Source organism: Helianthus annuus, chromosome 15, assembly GCF_002127325.2.
Source record: "Helianthus annuus cultivar XRQ/B chromosome 15, HanXRQr2.0-SUNRISE, whole genome shotgun sequence".
NCBI lineage: Eukaryota > Viridiplantae > Streptophyta > Magnoliopsida > Asterales > Asteraceae > Helianthus > Helianthus annuus.
In genome coordinates, this window is record NC_035447.2 from 36092783 (window position 1) to 36105819 (window position 13037).

Sequence of the window (13037 nt, forward strand, 5' to 3'; positions counted from 1 at the left end):
CCAAACTATAGTACTATCATTGCTAAGGGTGGTAGGGCAAGTCATCACTGTGTAAACATAGCAAACAACCATTTAACTATTCACGTATAACATGCGAGAGCGGTTAGCGTTTTAAAAGAGTTTAAGCGTTGTGTGCGCCGTGTTTTGATAGAGAACGTATGTAACACCCAAAGTGCGTTAAGCGAAAAAAATGGGTCGAGTATACTCACTGTGCGTGCTTAACAGTCAAACACGGCCTGAAAATGAGTGGAGGGAGCGCCGGATCAGCCTGCGTACGGGAACAGAAGTGCACCAGTCTTCCAAAGTGCTGAAACGGTCGAGTTGGAATGTCGAGTGGGAAATAAAATCTTCGTACGAAGGGCCGCCTCGTACGAAGATGGTGCCTTCGTGCAAGTCGCTTGTTTCCGTGTCCAAAATCGAGTGTTCTTCGCGTCTTGCTTCGCGAAATCGAGTGTTCATCCCTCCAGCCTTAAGCTACTGATTAAACTTAGAGCCGGTGAGGTCTTTTGAGCGGTTCAGTCACATGTGGGAACATGGACTGGGTTGTATGAAGGGTGCCTTCGTATGAAACCGGTGCTTCGTACAAGCCAGTCCGGCTCGCATATGTGGCTGTTTTTGCGTCTTCATGCGTTCAGATCTGTGTTTTCGCCTGAATTGGATGTATTTTCGAGTCATTTTCATGACGGTTTCGACACCGCTTCGTCCCATTATCCAGTGAACGAAACATATGTCGGTTTTAGTGTAAAAATCGAGTTTAAAACAGTTTTTCCTTGGATTAAACACTTGGTGAGTGCGAGATATTCAGATCTCTATCTTGGGAAGCCAAAGCTACGCCCAATACACTCGTTTAAGTGTAGATCCGTAGCAAAATCAGAAGTTTTGATGAAAAAGATGAAGGTTTTCATAAATAGAGAAGTTTTTAGATGAAATCGGAGATAAACTCGTGAAAATCGTTGTGGAAATCGTTGTGATATTTGTAAAAATAATGACTCTGACTTGGAATGCAGAGAGAAAGTAGGTAGGGAGTGTTCTTGTGCAAGTGGTAGCAAGTTATGAATGAAAGAGTGAGATGGGTATTTATAGAGAGAAGAGGCTGGTTCTGTACGAAGCCGGTGCCTTCGTCCGAAGCCAGTGCCTTCGTACGAAGGTGGTGTCTTCGTACGAAGGTGGCGTCTTCGTACGAAGCCGCCTATTTTGCGCGAGTGATTCCTGTTTTTGCGTGTCGGATGTTCGTTTTGTGCGCTCGGTTGCGTTAGTTAGTTTGAGTACTTTAAGTATTTTAGCGAGGTAATTAAGTGTTGCGTTGCGTTTTAGCGTGATAAATCGAGTTGCGCGAGTGAGTGTTTGAGCGTTTTAAGCGAGTATCAAACACACATAACATATTTAACATTTAAACACACAAACAATATAAATAAATCCGTGTTTTGAGTTCTCGTTGAGTTTGCGTTGCGATGAGTGTTTAAGTAATAAGCGTTTAAATGCGATAAACAAGCGATATAAAATGCGTTTAAAAAGATAGTTAACCCTTGGTAATCATCGAATCTCGGAGTACAAGCGTTTACGAATGAATTAATGATAAAAAAAATAGGAACTATAGGAATATGAATCCTTGATCTCATTCAATAGAAAACGGTTACAATATATACATCTAAGTAATCCGCTAAGTATGGAAACAATATCAACTATAAGCTATACAAAATATTCACAATATATGCTAATACACCCCCGCAGTCGAATCGGGAGGTTTCCGGACGTTGAGACTGGAACGAAAGTCGTCAAACAGGACACGAGGAAGCCCTTTAGTAAATATGTCAGCAATCTGGTAACGTGATGGTACATGCAAAACGCGAACACACCCCCGTTGGACCTGCTCTCTAACAAAATGGATATCCAATTCGATATGCTTCGTCCGCTGATGTTGTACGGGGTTATCGGACAGGTAAATAGCACTAACATTGTCACAATATACCAAAGTGGCACGAGACAAAGGTCGATGAAGCTCAAGCAGTAGGTTTCGAAGCCAACAGATTTCCGCAACAACATTAGCTACACCCCTGTATTCCGCTTCGGCACTGGATCTAGAGACTGTGGCTTGCCGTTTAGAAGACCATGAAAGGAGGTTGTCACCCAAATAAACGCAATATCCAGAAGTGGAGCGACGAGTGTCAGGACAGCCAGCCCAATCAGCATCAGTATATGCAAGGAGAGATAAATTAGGAGCAGGACTTAGAAGAAGACCGTACTCCGAGGTGCCCTGTAAATAACGAATGATACGTTTAAGTGCATGCCAGTGATCTTCAGTAGGTGAGTGCATGTGCATGCAAATCTGCTGAACCGCGTAGGAAATGTCCGGTCTGGTGAAAGTAAGATACTGGAGAGCACCAGCAAGGCTCCGGTAAGTGGTGGAGTCGGCAAACGGAGGAGAAGATGCTCCGCTGAGCTTCGGATTGGTGTCGACGGGGGTTGCGACTGGCTTACACGAATCCATAGCAGCACGATGGATGATGTCACGGGTGTAAGCCTGCTGAGAAAGAAACATGTTATTGCCAGACCGTGTAACCGAGATTCCCAAAAAATAAGTCAGAGGACCAAGATCCTTCATAGCAAACTCGCCAGCAAGAGCAGACATAAGACGTTTGCGTAGATCATCGGATGAGGTGGTCAAGATAATATCGTCGACATACAAAAGGAGATATGCAGTGTCTCGACCATGTCGGTAAATAAAAAGTGAGTGATCCGATCGACTCTGAGCAAAACCCTGCAACACCACAAAGTCAGTAAAGCGTTGGTACCAGGCTCGAGGCGCCTGCTTGAGACCGTAGAGGGACTTGCGTAAACGGCAGACATAATCTGGAAAATCGCGGCTGCGAAACCCCATGGGTTGATGCATAAAGACCGTTTCAGCAAGGTTGCCATGTAGGAAAGCGTTCGTGACGTCAATAGAAAACGGTTACAATATATACATCTAAGTAATCCGCTAAGTATGGAAACAATATCAACTATAAGCTATACAAAATATTCACAATATATGCTAATAGGAACAACCAAAAGTCGGGTTGTTACACTGCACCATGTTCGATAATGGAGATGTGTGTGTGGTGAGTGATGAGCATTTCCACTAAAATCCATTACTAGTGATGAAAAAAAAGCTCGATGACGGGGCAAAACTTGATTGTATGTTGTAAGTGATGAAATTTTATCACTAATGGTGCACCCTTACCCTTAACGTGAGTCTCTCTTCGATATCATTGATGCATGATGGTAAATGAACAGTTGAGTTTAAAGAATACGAAGCTTATGTTTTTCTATAAGAACTCTTTTTTGTATTTATAAACTGGAATCATCTAAGAAAATATTCTATTTGTCCAAGAATATTGTTGTTCAAACTCTAGTCTTTTATATTGATATTTAAGGTTAAGTATGATGGATGTTTATTTTAAATTTATTTATATATTCTTTAGTGTACATTTATGTTCGTTTAAGATATAAACACACGAACATAAACAAACATAGGCAAGTTCGTTTAGTTAATAAACGAACTCGAACAAGAGAATTTGGCTTTTTTATGTTTTTTCATATTTTTTTATGAAAAGCTAAAAATATATAATAAGCAAATATAATATGAATCTAACTTCTATTGATTTCTATTTTAAATCCTACATTTCCTGTGTAAAAAAAACGTTTAACTAGTCTCACTAGTTTTACATGATATTGTTGAGATCTTATAATTCTTTTTATGGTAGGTCTATTGTTGAGATCTTATAAATTTTTTTATGATAGGTCTTTACAGTATTTTATAAAATAATATTTTATGATAGGTCTATTGTTGAGATCTTATAATTTTTTTAGAGAAAATTGCCAAAATCGTCACTGGGATTTGGGTATGTTTGTCAGTTTCATCTAAAACAACTTTTTTGTACTATATCGCCCTTCACATTTTGTGATTTTTTGTCATTTTCATCCAAATGTCTAATTTGTTTTATATTTCATTACAGATATTTCGATGAAAATGACAAAAAATCTCAAATCCCAGGGACGATTTTGGAAAAAAAAATTAGACCTTTGGATGAATATGGCAAAAAAATCATAAAAATGAGGAGCAATATGGTACAAAAAAATTGTTTTGTATGAAACTGGCAAATACGCCAAAACCTTAGGGACGATTTTGACAATCTACTATTTTTTTATTATAGGTCTTTACAGTATTTTATAAAATAATATTAAAAAATCTCTCATTGTGTCATAGTGCTGAGTTTTTTAAACTTTCAAAAATCTTTTTAAAATTGCTATTTTTTAAATAAAAAGAAGTATGTATTGTTGGTCAGCGGAGAAAACGGCCAGCTTGATCTTTCCCACTGTCTACTTGCTACATACAAATACCAGTAGCCGGCTTCCCTAATTTTTAATTACTTTTAAATTAACTAATATATATCCATTCTTATAATATGTATATATCCTTTCTTTAATTAATATTTAAATACATGTATAACCTTATCTACTTTGATTGTTGGATCTTTCTTAATGGACACTGCTAAAGTTAAACGACTTATAGTGCAAATATTGTTTTTTTTTCAAGAAAATAATTGATTTAAGTTTTCTTCTTGGAATAATTTTCAATACACTTATGATTGGGTTGTTCACTTGTTCTACATTAAGTTTACTTTCATTTTCAGGTAAGGGATAACCTTTATTTAGCCTATCTAACAAGTTGAGTAGTAGGGGTTTGGTGAAACTAAAATAATAAGTAGTTGATTTGATTAGTAAGATCAATTTCGACGGGAGGGTGATGGACGCCTCTTCTCTTCTCCACCTTAGTGATATCTGTCATATCCTACCTATCTTTAACTATTTTTTTACGGATTTGGACAAATTAAGACCCTACTCCCTCTTTCCTCATGTCACACACCTCGTTCGTCCCATGGGCCCTGGCGCCCTGCATGCCAGCCAGGGGCATCTGAGGGCCATGGCATTGCAGATGGGTTAAGGGATTTGAAAGAGTTTGGAATTATCACGTTATATTTGTTTCACGTTGTAGTCTTCTGCGTGGATGGTTAATGTTTTAGTATGCGTGAATTGAATTGAATTGCACTCTCTTTAGTGACTTACTTTGAACTCTGATATTTAACGTGGAGGCCTAATGACCGTGTTGTGAGACTAAATCCGGTGTTTAGTTAGAGTTAATGCATTAGAAATCTAGTTTAGCTAACTTAATTATGTATAAATTCATAGCCTAAAAATGTATAAAAAAGAAGTAAATATGTAAATTAGTATTCAATGTTACATGTTCTGAAACAACAGGTGAACAAACACATATAATTTTAGGAGACAACAAGTGGATATTCGGTCATGCTTCAAACAACCGAGACGATAACAAATATTATCGACTTCCAACGAAGCCAAAGATGTGAAGGTTTATTCTGTTTTTATTCGTGAACATCCATAATACGATATAAGATGACAAGTGGTTGTTTTGTTCATAGTAACATTGTGGTTTTGTTCCCTTTTAATGTGTCCAAAGTACAAAACAAAATAGATTTCATTTTCAAGTAAAATATATGGACTTAAAAAGGTATCATGTTATATTCCTAATTCGTTCACAATACTTTTGTCTCATGTGAATACATGACGGCTAGGGAGAAAACTAGGAGAGGATTTTTTTGTGAACTAGGGAGAAAGCTAGGTATCATGCTATATCTTTTGTGAACTTTTGTGGAGAATTTTTTGAAGGTATGTTACAAATAACATTTCTGGTTTTATTTTTAACTAAAAATCGGACTTTTATTAGTTAGCAAGCGAAGTTATGTTCAAAAAAGTATCCCCTTAATAGAGGTCGGGTCATATATATTGATATAACCGGTCCAATGTTTTGGGTAGTTGATGCCCGGATGTTATGTCTTGGTTAGCATGGAAGTCGTGTTGATTTTTATTTTCTCTAAATTCGACTTATTTACATGAGTGTAACTATGTAAGGGGTTGTTTGTTTCGCGAGTAGATGTCTGAATGGTTTGGACTTTTTGTCTCTAAATAGTTAAGCATTATATTGAGTGTAAATGTGTAAGTAAAGAAAAATAGGAAAGGGAAATGAAAAAGAAGTATAAGATTGTTAGAATTTGTTTATAAGGTCATGTTAGATATTTTAATTGCTAGAATATAAATGTAAGGATTAAATAACTTCTACTAACGTTCTACCAACGGCTACTTTGGATGCTCAAGTGTTTTAATCATGAAAAGTATGAATCTTTTGACTTGCTTAAAATCTTAAATATTGGTGTAGAGCATAGCCACAAATACACGATTGAAACACGTACTATTTGAAACATAATAATTAATATTACTTCTAAACGTTTAATCATAACCTCTTTTATTAAAACAATTCAAAATTTGACATGTAACGTCCAATCTTGAAATTAAGATTAGCAAATAAAGATGAAGATGTCAAAGAGCTCTCTTATCTTTGGATTAAGCGTAGGTCCAATCTTCATAGTAATAGTTAGGATTGTTGGTGTGATTTTAATATTCGTGATGTCATTGTGGTAATTGGTGCTTGTATTTCGGGTGTTTATTTTCTTGCTGGTCCGGTTTTTCTATATTTATATAGATTTCTCGCTGCCCCCCCCCCTCGTGATGTCATTGTGGTAATTGGTGCTTGTATTTCGGGTGTTTATTTTCTTGCTGGTTCGGTTTTTTCTATATCTATATAGATCTCTCGTTGTCTCCCCCCCCCCCCCCCCAACCCCACAAAAAAAAAAAAAAAAAAAAAAAAAAAAAGTTGAAAGCGGAATTAACACGTAAATACAAGTCACAACTAGCTATAGGCCTATAGAGTCTCTAGTAGGTCCTAACCTTAAAATTGGGCTTTCTTGCATTTAGTGGATTTGATTACAGTCCAACCCAAGAAAGGGCTACGAACTGACCAGTGTAGTTCACGAACGAGAGCCCCAACATTATTTTGTAACAACACCAAGGGTAATAATATAAAGCCCTTCAAGTAAGGGTTCTTGAGATTTATCGGCCTATTAGCACATACTAGGGTGTTAAACGGGCTTTATTCGTGGGCTGATGGGTTGAACTCAATATGAACCCAAATATTTTGTAGGGTGTGGGGGATTAGTGCCATGCAGGCCCAGAAAAAAATACGATTTTGCCCCTCGTTAAAAGTTACAGGCTTGCCATCGTTAGTGTTGGCACTTCCTCATTGGTCTAAAAAATTACAATTTTGCCCTCAATTTAAAATTAGAGTTTTGTCATTACTTTAGTTTTTTTTAGCAAAGTTATGACAATGTTTTGTTTTAATTGGTTGAGTCAATTTAATTTTTTTCGTGTCAGACAGCTGACTGACACTCATCTATTGATACTGACAAATTACAACTTTGCCCCAGTTCAAATTACGGTTTGCCATCGATTTAACTTTTTTTTTTTTTTTGCAAAACTGTGGTAGTGTTGTGTTTTAAATTTTTTTTAAGCAAAACTATGGTAGTGTTTTGTTTTAATTGGTTGACTCGATGTAATTTTATTGAGATCATGTTATGAGTAGTATGTCCAAGTAACCGAAACACAGAAATACATATTATGAAACTAAGAAATATTCAGCTTAGCGCCCGCAACACATTAAAAAGCACTGAGATTGAGATCTGAGACACATGAGAACATGGCACATTTATTGATATAAGCACCCCCAGCCCAAAACTTTTTTTTTCTTTAATAAACTTCAAAATTGCATTTTCATAACAAAAAATTTAAATGCATACAAAATAATTACGTTTAATTAAATATCTTTAAGTTAGGACAAATCCATGAACCCACCCGCTCTACCAAACTCAAGTCAATTCGATAAATGTGTTCATTGTTCATGGGTTCGACCTAGCCACGTATATTTGTATTAAACTCAAAACACATTAATTTCTTCTTTTTCTTTCACGAATTCACAGCCCTGCCCTTTACCGTTCTCATGTTTATTATTCGCACACACAATAGTAACACTCGCTTACTCCCAGTGGCGAAACTAGAACATTAACTCAGGGGTATCCCAAAAAAAAAATTCACCGTGCAATCTTACAATATTAAAAAAACGACAATAAACGAGCCTAGCCGAACCGAACCAGGGTGGGCTCAGACTCGGCTCATTTGAAAATCGAATCGAGCCGAGCCAGCTTATTTTTCTTAGAGAGTTGGAAAGTTGTGCTCAGGCTCGGCTTGTCAAAAGCTCGAGCCAACTCGTGGCTCGTTGAGCCGGCTCATTTCTTTAAAAAATTATATTTTTGTATTTTTTTACACATAATGATATACATAAAACCAAAAAACAATCAATAGAACATTATTTAGGCTAATAGAATAGTAATTTTGTGCAAACTATATATAAACGAATAAGAAAAGATTCTATGTTACTTACCCTAATATATATATAATTTTTTAAATCAATATTATTAATTATGACTATAGCTTAACAATCTATTTCTTTCGATAAAAAAATAACCATGTTACTAATTAAACATTTCTTAAATATATTAGAATACACAAACATATATAATTTGAGTTTAATTTGAACGAGCGAGCTAACGAGCCAACTATCGAGCGAGCCACGAATCGAACCTACCTTGGCTCGGGCTTGGCTCGTTTACAAACCGAGCCGAGCCTGCTCGTTTCAGCTCGTTTAAAACCGAGCTGACTTCGAACCGAGCTTTTTTCGAACTTTTTTCGAGCGAGTCACGAGCCACAGACTTTTCAATTGATTGGTATCCTCGTAGTTGTGCCTTGCCGTGCATTAAAACTTCAGGGCAATTGGGCAATTATTTACAATCTTTTATTATTTTGGGCTAACATATTGGGCAATTGGGCTTATTATTTATGATCTTCAATTGATTTGGGCTAACATATTGGGCAATTGGGATCTGGGCTTATTATTTTCAAATGATTTGAGCTTACAAATATTTTTTAGGGGTGTCCTCGTAGTTATTCAAGGGTATTCTTGGTATAAAAACCGAAAAAAAAATTATTTTACACTACCAATAAAAGGTTGAGCCGTAGCCCGTGCTACGGCTCAATATACATAAGTTCCGCCCCTGCTTACTCCAACAAGAGTAACACGCACTCGCTTGCCAGCCATGAATCAACGGTGGCTCCTTCATGAAGGTGGAAAATCTATTTCCCTTTTTATTCGAATGTGTTCAACAAATATAGCTTATTATTAGCCCTTGTGATCAAATAAAATCATGAGAATCTGTTGTCAAAATTCCATGAGACCCCACCAATACTGTACTTATGTTGGACATGTGCCTTCAAGGGGGGTTAAATCATAAAACTCTTGTAGAGGGGCTCAAGTGCTTATTACTAAGCCCCTACTTAAGGTTTAGAGGTCACTTTTGTTAAATGTTAACAAGGTGCTCTTTAGCCTAAAAAAAAGGGTAGTTGCACGGTACCCCTAACCGCGGAAGGGATCTCCCTTCCCAGTTCACCACCCGACAAGGATCCCTGGCGGCAAATACCCATAGCCATCAAAGAGGGGTAAGAAACATGTTTCAAACCCGAGACCTCGAGTGTCCTCGGTCCGGCTTTAAAGCGGGTGTCGGTGGCCACCAAAGTGGCACTAATGGGAATTGAACTTGGGTCTCCATTGGAGAACCCAAGTCACTCCACCACTAGGCCACTTGTGGTGGTTAATTAGCCCACTCTATTGTTGACATTTGCTTAATTAGCCCACTCTATTGTTATCATACCAATTTTAATCAGAGATCACATCATACTTGAATAAGAAGAAACCTTTACGTTTATGATTTCGGTTAGAATTAAATTGGGAACATGGATTACATTCATAAGTTAAGACCATGGGGTATGGTGGGGCTTGGGTTGGGGCATTTGTTAACACGTGGAATGGGAGCCCCCCCACCGCCTGGTTACGTGTCCCGGGGTATGGCGGGGCGTGGGTTGGGCTTGGGTTGGGTGTGGCAGATTGTTAAAAAAAATAATACAAAAAGAGCAAGCCAATAAAAGCAAGCCAGCTAGCATGTCCCCCCGCCCCACGCCCAGCTTGAAAGCCAAGCCCCAAGGGCCACGCCCCAACCCAAGCCCACCCGGGGTGGTGCCTTGGGCGTTTTCCCCCAACCCACGCCCAAACCCCCGCCCCATACCCCATGGCCTAAGGACACAACTTAAATTTGTTCCACATCTACTTTCTCTTCTTGGCCCTTAGCTAAGACCTTCGATGTGGCCTTCTTATTTTCTTATAACGTGAGAACCTGTCACAAGAAATTCACACGCCCCACCAATATCTGTCTAACCAGTGGGATCTAGTGGCGGACCCAGAAATTATTTTCTGGGGGTGCGAATGAGGGGTTCAACCGAAATTTCAAAGGGTGCGATCGAGATTTTAGCGTAGAAAATACACTATTTTTTTTTTTTTTTGTTAAGGGGGGCGCCCGCCCACCCAAACCCCAACTTGGGTACGCCCCTGGTGGGATCAGTGGAAGTTAGATTCAAACATGAGTCCTCTCTATCAAGCGCTTACCTTTATGTTACGCCGCCGAAACCTTAAAGGTTTGTGGCCATCTTTATGTGCCAAATTAAGAAAGAATAACATAGAAAGTAGACTCCTAATTTACCTCTGGATAAAGTTTGATCAACTTATAATACTATTTATCATTACAACAAGGAGACCAATGTGGAAATGTCATGATTTTTGTCCGGGCATAAGGTTATTTTATAACTTATTTGTAAGTTTGGAATGATTGTCATGTGATGAGAACAAGTGTAAAACACCCCCAAAAAAAGAAAGTTGATTCACGGGTCACAAAGGTGCCTGATTATTGTTTAGACAAAAGATTCCAACATGAAATTCATGTCTATTTGACAAGTTAGTCTTGTTTGTTTGTGAGAACTTGCCATAAACTAGCATAAAAAATTTAACCTGGATTGTCTGAAAACAGAACACTTCCAAGAGAAAAAGAAGTTCTAAGAATATATTATATATAATTTTTCATCTTTGGTAGTATATGCACATTAAAATTGATAATATATATGTTGCAGCCTGCAAACTTATTTAAACTAAAGTAGGCAAAGTTAAGGGTCGGGTGAGTTGGGTAACATGTCAAATCAGGGTTGGAACAAAACATGTCATTTGCGGGTACCATTCAAACGGGTAGAGTGACCGGGTACACACTTTGTCCAAAGTGAGCGACTTGGGCCGGTTTGACCTATTTCCTTGTAAGTTTTTTTTATTTGTTTGACTTGTTAGTAACAAGTATTAAGTCATAACCTTGTGTATTTAGTCAATCAATCAATCCACCAGTAGTAGTATCTTTTGAAATTCCCAACTTTTGAAATTCCCATATCAATGCGAGTTACAAAAATGTCTAGACTTCAAGCGAAGATGATGAATGGGACTTGCCCATAGTCCCCACAACAGTTGCAGCACACGGTATTGGGTACCCCATCAATGCCTACCCTTTGATACCCTACCCAACCCGCAACGTATGGTTCTGAGCCATCTTTACATTGACAACCGAGAAGCCCCATGGTTGGTGGTGACACTTGGGGGCTGTTTGTTTACCTCTTAATGAGTTTCTTAATGGTTCAGACCTCTTACTTGTTCAGCACTTAATGGTTCAGACTGTTTGTTTCACGAGCAGATGTTTGAATGGTTCAGACATTTGCCTCTGAATGGTTAAGCATTATATAGAGTCTGAATGGTTAAGACCTCTAATCTGAATTGGTCAGACATTTGCCTCTGAACGGTTAAGCATTATACAGGCTCTTAATGGTTCAGACCTCTTACTGGTTCAGCACTTAATGGTTCAGACCTCTTACTGGTTCAACACTTAACCATTCAGATGTTGCCAAACAGCCCCTTGGGCTCTCACACCGGTTTCAAACGAAGAAGGTTGTACTTCATATAAGGTTCAAATACAGCTAGATATTTGGTAAGAACTATAATAACTATTTTGAGCCTCTAATTTTAAAAGAACCAATGGAATCAAATGTAATGCATCTAAAATAGAGAGACCACTTTACCTTTTTTTTACATTCTCATTAATACCATCTAATCAATAAGATAAATGGAACTCAAATGAAATGTATCTAAATTAGAGAGACCATTTTACATTTTTGTTACGATTCTCATCAATACCATGCTAACCAATAAGATAAGATAAAATGTAACTTGCGTTGGATAGATTACCTTAAAGAAGTTATAGGTAAAAAAAGAGTGAAAACCGAATTCAAACTTATCACTACCTAACTATTAAAGGTTAAACCAACCTATAATAGCGTTTGTGTCACTTTTTTCATGTTGAATTCATATTCTATAAATGCTAATTAAACCACCAAGAAAATAGAAAGTGTGTTTATTGTATCATTACTAATCATATATTTTTGATAAAAATGTCCACAAGTAATAAGCTTTTCAACTACCAATATTTACACTTATTATTTTTTCTTTACTTTTCTCCCATCCAAGAGACATTTACTTTTCATTATTTCTAACTTAAAAAAACACAAATTAAATAATATTTTTTCTTGCTTTTCTTTTTATCGCTTTTTGTTTTATTTCCTTTTCTCTTCTTTTTAAACTAAAAGTAAATATTACAACGTTATTAACTTATTATATTCGTATCTATCTACTATAATAAAAGAAATCAAGTTTTGTATACGTGTCATTCATATAAGGCATCCTCAAATCTATAATTATCTTATATTAACTAAATAAATAAATAATAAATTAATATTAAATCTTATCATACTTTAATAAAACTAGAATTACGACCCGCCGCAATGCGGCGGGGATTCTTTAGTTATAACTAAATCGATTTAGGATAAGCACGTTATGTTGAACCCGTCAAACGGGAAAAAAGTAGATGATGTAAAAATGTTCACCCACACACGCACATTGTGTCTTGTTAACTCGCAAAATTTAGAACGAAACGTAAAAACGCTAAACCAAAGACACATGGTGCGATGTGTTAAGTCACAAAATTTAGAACGAAGCATATAGCGAAAAATTTTGGGAAAATAAAAACTATAAAGGACCAAAGTTGAAAGTAAAAAAA